General features: G+C 47.1%; 1 pseudogene; it reads left to right on the plus strand.

Annotated features, from left to right (window-relative positions):
• Window positions 1–8,400: 8,400 nt before the first annotated feature.
• Window positions 8,401–9,369, plus strand: LOC102855419 (annotated as a pseudogene).
• The last annotated feature ends 921 nt before the right edge of the window (window positions 9,370–10,290 follow it).

The following is a 10,290-nucleotide window of genomic DNA, read 5'->3' on the forward strand; positions in this document are numbered from 1 at the left end:
GTGTGTGTGTGCGCGCGCGCGCGCGCGCGCACTGGGGCTGGGGCGCGGCGCCCAGCCCGGGATGGGGGGATTGGAGGGCTAGCAGGCCCCCACCCAGCCCATCCGTGCCCCCCCCCCCAGTGACCTCGCAGCACTGAATCACCTGCCTACCATCTCCAATCTGGCCCCCTGTCTGGGACCCCAGGCCTTTGTGGTACCTGGATTGGCGCAACTGTGGAGGGGGTGAGTGTTGATGGTTGTTCAAATGGGTGATGGGCCGGTTTAGCGCTCTGCCCACGAGTCTGTGGTTGAGTATCTAGGAGCAAGCCAGACCCAGACTTGTGACACCTAGGACAGAAACACGTGACAACGGAAGCCTGTGTGGAGGGGCCAATAGTCACCACTGAAGGAGATGCCCATTTTTCTCCCCCATTTCTGATCTTCCCTTTCCAAAAGCCTAGAATACAAAGACTCCAGGGATTCCCATGGGCTGACAGACCAAGCCCAGCCCTTTTGGACTATTTGGGAAACCCCTGGCATGAAGCCAGGAAGAGGGAGCGCCCAGGCTTTAGTGGGTGGGAATGTGACAACAGGGTGGAGGGAGATGATCCCGGATTGTCCCTGGAGCCTGACACACACACCCCTTTCTTCTTGTCCAGTCCAATCTCCCTTTCATTCAGAGCCACATTTAATCTTTACCCAACCTTCTGTGTTAAGACATCACCTAGTGGTGGTCCAGAAAGTCCCATCTCCAAGAAGAGAAGAACAAAAGATTAGGATAAAGTACCCCCTACTATGTGGAAGGCTCTGGGACTGTTCTTAGGAGGAGTGTCATTAAAAAGTTATAATGCAAATACTAAAGTCTTTTATTTTCCCTTATCTCCAGAGGTTGTCTGTGCCATCTTCCATGCCAGGAGTATTATGTCGACCCATGTCTCCCACTCTTTCTCTAAAAGCCTCTGAACAGCTCCAGCCAAATCTGATTTCGCTCTGTGAATGCCCAGCACACTACAATTTGTACCTTTCTTACTGCACAGTGTGGCCTGCCTCCCATTCTAGCGCTCTGTTTACTAATCCTGTTCTTCTAACCAGATTAGAACGTCCTTGAGGCAGAAACAAAGTCTGCTTCTTCTTTGGGGCCTCCCTTCCCCCCTCCAGCTCCTACCCCCAGGCCATCCGGAGTTGATATCCAATTAATGTAGGGTACATTGAAATGGGCTCCCTTTGGGGAGTTTACAGACCAGTGGAAGGACAAACATACAGTGTGAGGTTAAATAATAACCCGAGCTGGCAGGTGGTGAGTATGGAATGAATGTAACAGTTTATGGGGCCTCAGAAGGAAGAAGATGGAAATATGGGATGTGGATCCCAGATGTTCTAGGATCTTGAGCTGTGTGGGAGAGAGAAGAAATAGAGGTGACTCATTTTGGTTGACATCACTACCTCTGTGCTAAGCATTATGTATGTATTATCTCTATTATTTAAAGGGGAGGGGTAGACTTGGGAGATGGAGGGGTCAATGCACAAGCCAGACCCACCCAGAGTCAACCAAAGCACATAGAGCTAACCTTGAAACTGAGCTCCTCACCGTCAGTCCCCGGGCACTGCCTGTTCCCTGGCCTGCCACTCCCACATACTACACCCCAGAGAACTGCCCAGCACTGCCCAATACGAGATGCCTCCTAGTCCCACCCTGATGAACTTACTGGCTGTGTGACCTTGGGCAAGGCATTTCCTTCCCTATACCTCAATATCATGTCTTTCCCTTGCACCCTTTACATGCTGCCACTATACTTCACTTGCCCAATGATGCTCCCTACTACCTGGAGAAGCTGCCTTGGCCACTGTGGCTGCCTGTACTCCACACCTCCCCCACTACGTACACTCATTGCTCCTTCCCAGTCTGGGGCTCCTGAGAGGAACGCAGAGTACAGAGTGTGAACAGGGATGGTAGGTTTCCTGTGGTTGCAAAAGGAACATCGGGACTTTCCCTGTGGTGCCTGAGCTGTGGGAGAAGTGGGGGAGGAGGAGGAGGCAGGGCCAACCTCACAGGAACCTCTGCTCTCTTCCCTCACCTCCGCAGTGCTCCCAGCTCTCAAAAAGGCTGGTACAGTTTGTTACTCTGGGACCAGAATGTACCGGGTGTTTCATATGGCCTCTGTCCAGTCCTATACTGGCGGCTTAATATTTATACTTCCTTCTCCAGCCGTGCATCCAGCTGTCAGTCTCCCTTGCTCGCATCTGCCTGTCCCCGACCTGGGCCCCTTCCCCTCACCACAGGTCAAGAAGTAAGTTTCCTGCCCACAACGAGTGACTTCTAAATTCTCAGAGGAGGCTGTGCAAAGTGCCCAAGAGGACAGACCTTGAACTCCAGTAAGATGAACCTCATCTCCTTTCCTCCCATCAGGGCCTGAAACAGCCCCTATGGCCATGACCTCTCTAAACTGGGTCTTAAGATCCTCCAGACTTTTGAGGTTACCCCTGGCCTTTGCTACCCTTATTTCCCCCAGCACTTCAGCAATATGCTTGTGCTCAGACAAGTGAGTCCAGGGCTCTATTTAAGTTGCTCCCCTACAAGTTTAGATGACCTAGTGATCGGTGACTGTCCTCCATTAGCCACAGAGAACGTGTAGGCAAAGGTTCACACATCACCACACATTCCTATTCCCAAAAAACCAAACCCAAGGTCATGATGACTCTCACTGTAGGACAAGGGCAAATTGTCCTATAGAATCACCAAGGAGCAGTTGGTAAGTTTAAACCAAAGTTTGGTTTGGTTAGCCCCTGAATGATTTAATCACTATACCATTGCTATGTAATCAGAACCAACACACAGCTGAACCTCTAGTGAGTTTTCAGAGGCTGTAAATTGCATGGGACACAATTGCCCATCCTTTTCCCACAGAGCAGTGGGTGGATTTGAACGTGTACTTTTGGGATTGCAATCCAGCTTCTTACCACTAGGCCACTAGAGTTCCCCTCCAAAAAAGAATTTGACACTTGGCAATTTCTTGATGATTTTCTGAATTGTGACCAATTTAATATCCTTAAAATGGCTTAGATATTCTGAGATCAGTACAGTTATTATCTGGCCCTCTTCCTCCCAAGAGCATGTGATTTGTTATTCCCAGCAATGGTTAAAAGGGACTAATAATCATTATTATGCTCCAGGGTTTGGATGCATGAATTAATTTATAATTTGAGGAGATTTTAGCCCATATTGTTATTCCTTTTTGACAGTGAAGGAAACTAAGGCATAGGTGGGATTCACACTCAGGTCTGTGTGACATCAAAGTCGCCATTTCTATATAGTCTATTTAAGATTTTTTTCAGATCATGAACCTAAACTATAAATCCTCTGCTTCTCAAGTCTTTGACTCTTTCCCCCCTATTCCTTTTGAATAATTCTTGGTATTTTGCCTCCTTGGAGCCCATACATGCCTTGAGATGTGACCTGACAGCTGGAGAACTACTTTCAGCCCATTTGACAGGTTGAAATCCAGATAAGACATGCAGAGTGGTAGAGTCAGAGCAGCCAGGCCTGCTCACTATGGATAGCGTGGCTTGTCTTTTGGCCAGTCAGTGTGCTTTTTGACCCTCACCCCATCACCCAGGAATAAGTTTTGCCTTGCTTTATTGATTTGACACGAATTTAAAAAAAAAAAAACACCCAAGACTGCAGGGATAAGTCTGAGTTCCATGTCTCTGAACTTGGGCCTGTTTATGGCACCCACTGGCCACTCTTCAAGGACCTATTCTCCCCAGAGTTTTCAGGGAAATCCCTGGCATTTGTAGAGGGCTATATACCTTTCATTTATATGCCACAGCTTAGTTTGTTGTTAATGTTCCTACAGAGTAAGGCTAGGAGTCCCTAGGTGGCACGAATGGTGAAGTGTTGGCTACTGCCTGAAGGACTGGTGTTAAATCTACTAGAGGACTCTCAGAAGAAAGGATTGATAATATACTTCCAAAAGGTCACCCCATTGCAAACCTTACACGCATGGAGTCGCCACGGATTTGAATCAACTCACAGGCAATTTTCTAAGAAGAAAGTTAAAATGAGGGAAATGGTACCCATTTTCTTGATAAGGAAATGGAGGCAATAGTGGTTGCCTTGTTCGTCCCAAATGAAGAAACCAGATTTGTTACTGTTACCTGTAGGGTTTTTCAACTGAGAGGGAGAATTTCCTGAAACCTGGTGAGGAGTGGTCTTTCACCAACTTCTATCACCCCAGACCACACTGCCCACTCACCCTTATCTACCCCCAACAGATGAAACAAGGGCACCAGACATCCTGTACTTGGTGGCTTGTCCTGGTCTCTGACTTCCTGTCCTCTGTGGCTGTCATGAGTACATTCTGTCCCCTCTGAGCTGGGTACTATCTTCTTCCTCTTTTATCCTCCCTCCCTCTCTCTCACTCATTGCTCACTGAGAGTACTATTTTGTTCATCTGTATTTATTTTTTTCATTTAATGTTATTTTTGCTTTTTGCCTTTCCAGTCTCCAAGGTCTCCTATGTCTTCTTCTCTCTGTCACTACCTTATTTCTGAGGGAGCATTATCCATTCCTGCCCTGAACCCTCATTCTTTGACTTACCCCAAGAGAACCTCCTAAGCTTTTGCCAGCATTGGATTGCTTAGGTTCATGCATTCTGTGGGCAATTTAACACGCTCTGATTGTGTTCCTAGATGACACAATGGTTACATGCTTGACTATTAACCAAAAGTTTAGCATGTGAACCAGACCGGAGGTCCCTTGTCTAAGAAGAATGTGAGCAGCACAGGAGCAGCTGCATCTGACCTCCACTAACTCCACAAAGGGAAACAGACCCCCGTCCACAACATCCACAGCACAAAATAGACTCCTCTGAGGCCAGGCATGTCCCACACTCCTACACTTTCCTCTGTTAATTCTAACACCAATCATGTCTCCCAAGGGTTTTTCTGCTCTGCTACTGCATCCACTAATTTGTTGCAATGTCCACACAGAACTTACAGACCATACTCAAGTATGAGGTTTATTAGGGATATTAACAGATTACAAATTCAGGTAGGAAACAGAACACTATTCTTTGATCAAGATAGCTAGTTTCTTAGGCATACTCACAGGACCTCTGACCTTAGCTTTACAGCTTTGAGCCAGTTTTACAAAGGCCTTTCAAACCTGCCAATCATGGTAACCCCTCCTCCCACAGCTCTCCAGCAAGCTTAGGTGAAGGCCCCCTGGCTCTAGGTCTGTAGGTTCAGTGCTATCTCATGTAGGTACCTTGTTCTCTATTGCTGTTGCTGCTACTGCTGCCTCTCATCTAGGTCAGCGTCTGACTTGAGTGGGAATCTGTAGCCCAAATGGATGGTGTGCTGAGCTCCCCAATCCTTATTTCTTGCTGGTAGCAGAATTCCTATTTTCTGCCTCTAAACCTGTTCCCTTTAAGCTGGTGGATTGACAAAACTGACAAATCCCCTTATTAATAGTTTACAGATTTTATCTGCATATTCCTACCCAGAGGGTCTGATCCAAGTCATGATATTTTCAATTGTTTCTGATGCATATGAAAGTTGGAGAATAAATAAGGATGATGGAAGAAGAAAAATCCATGCCTATGAATTGTAATGTTGGAGAGGAGTACTGAATATTCCTTTGGACTGCTGAAAGAACAAATAAGTCTGTCTTGGAGGAAGCATATCCAGTGTGCTCATTAGAGGCAAGGACGGTGAAACTTCATCTTACATAATTTGTGCGTGCTGTCAGGAAGGGCCAGTTCTTGGGAAAAGGCACCATGCTGGCAAAAGTGGAGGGTCGCTGAAAGAGAAGAAGACCCTCAACAAGATAAATTGACATAGCAATTGTAACAAGGGGCTCTAGCATTATCAGAGTTCATGAGGATAGTGCAGGATAGGGCAAGTTTCGGAGCTGTTGTTCATAGGGTTGCTATGAGTCATATTCACTTGAGGGCACCTACCAACAATCACAACCCAAAAGGTGTTATCCACCTCATTCACACATTAGCATAGGTCCCACTCAGCCATGTGGTGAAAGCCAAGCCAAAGAGCTAGGAAAGCTGTTTTGAACAATCAACTCCATGGCACCATACGCAGGGAAAAAAGTCTTGTCCTCTACTTCTGAAAGGCCACAGCTTTAAACCCCCTATAGAGCGCATTTCTACTCTACAACATAGGAGGTAGAATGAGCTTAATATCAAATGGTTTGGTTATGTTGGCAGTGAATACTCAGCACTGTGCTTCAATTTGGGAACACAAAGCACCAAAACTAATCACTGCTCCTAAGATCCTTGGCTAGTTAGGAAGATGCAAGCATACACACAAAAATATTTATAATGGCCTGGGCTATAATGGGTAAATTGGGGACTGAGTGTAGCCAGAGCAGAGAGGTCAGAGAGGGCCCCTCAGAGGAGGTGGGTCCTCAGGTCTCAGAGGAACTCAAAGGTGCAGAGTGTTCCAGGTTGCAGGGACAGTGTGTATAAAGACACACAGACATAAAGTAGCCACGTGTTCTCTGCCGAGTACTTGGAGTTGTTTGGTCTGGCTGAATGTGGAGGGCAGGTTGGGGATCCTGGGAGATGAGGCCAGATTCAGGCAGGCCCAGATGGTACAGAACCTCATGTTCCAGCAAAGGGGTTGACCTTTATCCTGGAGCCGCCAGAAGCCTGAGCAGCCCCATGGCTCTCTGCTGCCTGGGAGCAGTAGGGCTGGACCTGGGCCTCAGCCAGGGCCAAGAGCTCTCCTGAGCCCCCACCAGCCTACATTTACTGCCCTTTGGCTCAGCAAGGCCTGTGGTAGGGTCAGACACTTAAATATAGAGCTGTTTTCAGAGCACAGTCATTTATTCATTCATAAAGGTTTAGCAAGCTCCAGTGTTTGCTAAGTGCTGCTTTGAGCACTGAGTTTGGGACATTGAACCCCACTGACTTCCCAGCTCTCAAGAAACACATCTTTGGCAGCTGGAGAAGGGGACAGCCTGCCAAACAATTAAAGCAAACAAATAAATTAGCAAGATAATTCTAAACTGTGCTAATTGCTAGGAAGAAAAATAGAATGATGCAACTGAGAGTGACAGACGGGGACTGAAGGTTGCAAGTACAAAGACCCTGAGGCAAGAAGGAGCTTGAGGCTGTCCAGGTTTGATGGAGGAGAAGAAAAGTCGGACTTCAAACTTATTATCCCTCAGTATCTGGTGGCCTAGTGGTAAGAAATTGCACTGCAGTCCAAAAGGCAGGTGGTTTGAATCCACCAGTTGCTCCACGGAAGGATGGATAATCTCCTCCTGTGCCATTAACTAACTGCCTCTGAAAACCCACTGGAAGGTCAGTTATGAGTCAGTTCCAATTTGACGGCACACGACAACTACAACAATTCTATGTAAGGATTATTATACCCATTTTATAGACATGGAAACTGAGACAGACTGGTTAAGTTCCTTGACCAAAATTACAACTGGAAGTGCAAATTTTTAATCTAAAGCAATTTTAGGGGTCTCTAGTGGCCTAATAGCAAGAAGCTGCACTGCAATCCCAAAGGCACAGAGTTTGATTCTACCAGCTGCTCCGTGAGAGGCAAGAGGACAGTCTCCTCCTGTGATTAATTGCCTCTGAAAACCTGCCGGAGGGTCAGCCATGGGTCAGTTCCACTCGATAGTGCATGATAACAACAAAACAACTCTTCTTTTTTTTTCTACCAAGTTATCATGGTAAGCATACTCCAAATTATTAAGAACAAGTCTCAAAAATATTCTCAAACTCACTGCTGTAGAGTTGGAACCAACTCACAATTTACCCTCCACTGTTTTGTCAGGAGTCTTAACAAAGAGCATGATACTTAGGGAGTTTCACTGCTAGCCCAAAGGTAGAGCCTCTCTGATAGTTCAAATACACCATCAACTGCAGGGAAAGAGGTCTAGTTTCCAAATTTCTGTCTCATTTTCCCCTGGACAGTTGTCTTTCTCTAAGTCCAAAGATCATGACTTTGAGCCCTATATGTGTCAGGCACAATCCATGAACTCTGTGGGATCCTAGAGAAACACTTCATAAGCATAAACCTCCATTTTCTCATCTGTGAACACCAAAACTCCAAACCAACTCCTGTGGAATCAATTCCATCTTCTATTGGGTCCCCAACAGGTTTCTGAAGCTCTAAATTTTTTTTCCCCTTTTGGTGAGAAAAATTTGTATTTAGATGTAGCCAGCTGGATTCAGTTTAGATGATCCCAATTTTGTTGCAACATGCAAAGCATCAGAGTTGGGAGCAAGTCAAACATAGGCCTTCTTCTCTCTATCAGGCCTCATCAAGGTGTTGACCTTGGTCACATCAATGACATAGAGCTTCTTTACAGCTTGTTTAATTTGGTGCTTGTTGGCCTTGACATCCACAATGAACACAAGTGTGTTGTTATCTTCTATCTTCTTAATGGCTGACTCAGTGGTCTGGGGAAACTTGATGTTGGCAGAGTAATCAAGATTGTTTCTCCTGGGGTTTTTGGGTTGCCTTCGGAGTCTCAGCATCCTAGGCTTCTGGAAGGTAAGTGACATGTGGATCTTCTTTTTTTGAGGGGGCTGTGTGTGTGTGGATGCCATTCAGGACTGCCTTCTTGGCCTTTAATGCCTTTGCTTTAGCTTCAGTTTTGGGAGGGGAAGGGGCTTCCTTCTTTGCTTTTGACACCATCTTCATAGAAGAAGCTCTAAGTCTTTATGGGAAGGACTGTCTGTCTTTTTCTCATAGCCACTGATGGATTAGAACCACAGACCTTTTGGTCAATAGCGCAACCTATTACATGGTGCCACTAGAACTCCTTATCTGTGAATGTTGTTGTGTACCATCAGGTTGGAACCAACTCATACATAGCTGACTCTCCAGCAGGTTTTCAGAGCCTTTATGTTTCCTTCCTCCCTTAAAGTAGCTTTGAGTTCTAACAATAAGCCTTTGAGTTGGTAGCACAATGCCTTACCACTAAACCATCAGAGCTCCCTTATCTGTGAACGGGAAGTGTAATACTCCCAATATCACAGGGCTGCTGGAAATGAAACGAGATAATTCGTGTAAAGGATCAATGCAGTGTAGAGCGTGACACATGTTCGAGTCATGGTAGCTCTTTTTGACTGCTATATTGGAACACTGTGATCAGCTGCAGGATGATCCTACCCCCAAGGAATCTGCTTCCTAATAGAAGACTCAAGACATGCACAAGAGAGCAACAACGGGAGGGCTGTGATACATGAGACAGGCAGGGAGTTGTGGGAGAAGAGAGGGAGCCAAGGAGGGCCTCTTCCTTTCCTTTTACTCAGCCTCTCCCTCCTGGAGCTGGGATCCCACATTGACACATCTTGTACTTCCCGTTTCCAGGGAAATTCCTCACCGCTGGACCGCGCCCGCCCTTGAGGACGTCCCAATCTCTTTAGGCAGAACGGAAGCCAGACAGAGAGGACACTATGAAGTTACAGTCCACAGGGCTGTGTGCCAGGAGCCCCTGGGAGTAAACCACAGGAGGGTAGGGGCCGCAGAGAGGGTCTGGTGTGGGCTGCGACTTCTCAGAGGAGGCTGGGACCCCGTGGAGTACGTGATTCCCGCCCCTCCGGCTTGCACACTCCACTCAGCAGGACGGAGACCCCTCCCCACCCATCCCAACCTTCTCTGGTTTCCTGTTCTGCTGTGAGGCCCTGTCACAACCATGCACACCCTCTCCACACCCCTGAGAGGATTAGCTGTGGGGCACTGGCTGGAAGAAGGACAGCAGCCAGGATTCTTAGAGTCTCAGCCTCTCCACCCTTCCTTTGCCCCTCAACTGCTGAGCTGCTTCTAGGTTTAAAGTAAAACACAATTCTATTCTTCCTGTGTCTGAGTGGCAGTGTGCTTGGGGTTATTTTTAGCAGAGATGCAGGGAAGACACATTTCTCTTTGACTTTCACTGAGGACACCCTCTCCCTTGCCCCAAGCAAGACTTGCTGGGAGAGGCCAGAGCAGAAACCCCCTCCCAGAAAGGGGAAATGAGCTTCTTCTCTGTTCCTTCAACTCACCAGAACACGAGCTGCTGTCAAGCTTGGGGTCAAACTGATGGGGAATTTCTAGGTTCTGATGCCCTTCAACCCCATCTCATCCCTAGGTCTCTGAGTTCCTATAAGCTCTGGGTACTTAGTGGCTGGAATGAAGATACACAGTCTGTGGGTGTTGGGACCTCAAGGGGAGCCTCTTAGTCACAGCCAAGCACAGTGGACTCCCTGGGGGTTCCAGACATGGTCGGTGGTGGTTCTATAGGTGCTCAGCCTATAATTAATTAAACTGGCCATTTTTGTTTGATGTATT

The sequence above is a fragment of the Elephantulus edwardii genome, unplaced genomic scaffold (assembly GCF_000299155.1).
Source record: "Elephantulus edwardii isolate Elephantulus edwardi_28Jun2011 unplaced genomic scaffold, EleEdw1.0 scaffold00017, whole genome shotgun sequence".
Taxonomy (NCBI): Eukaryota; Metazoa; Chordata; class Mammalia; order Macroscelidea; family Macroscelididae; genus Elephantulus; species Elephantulus edwardii.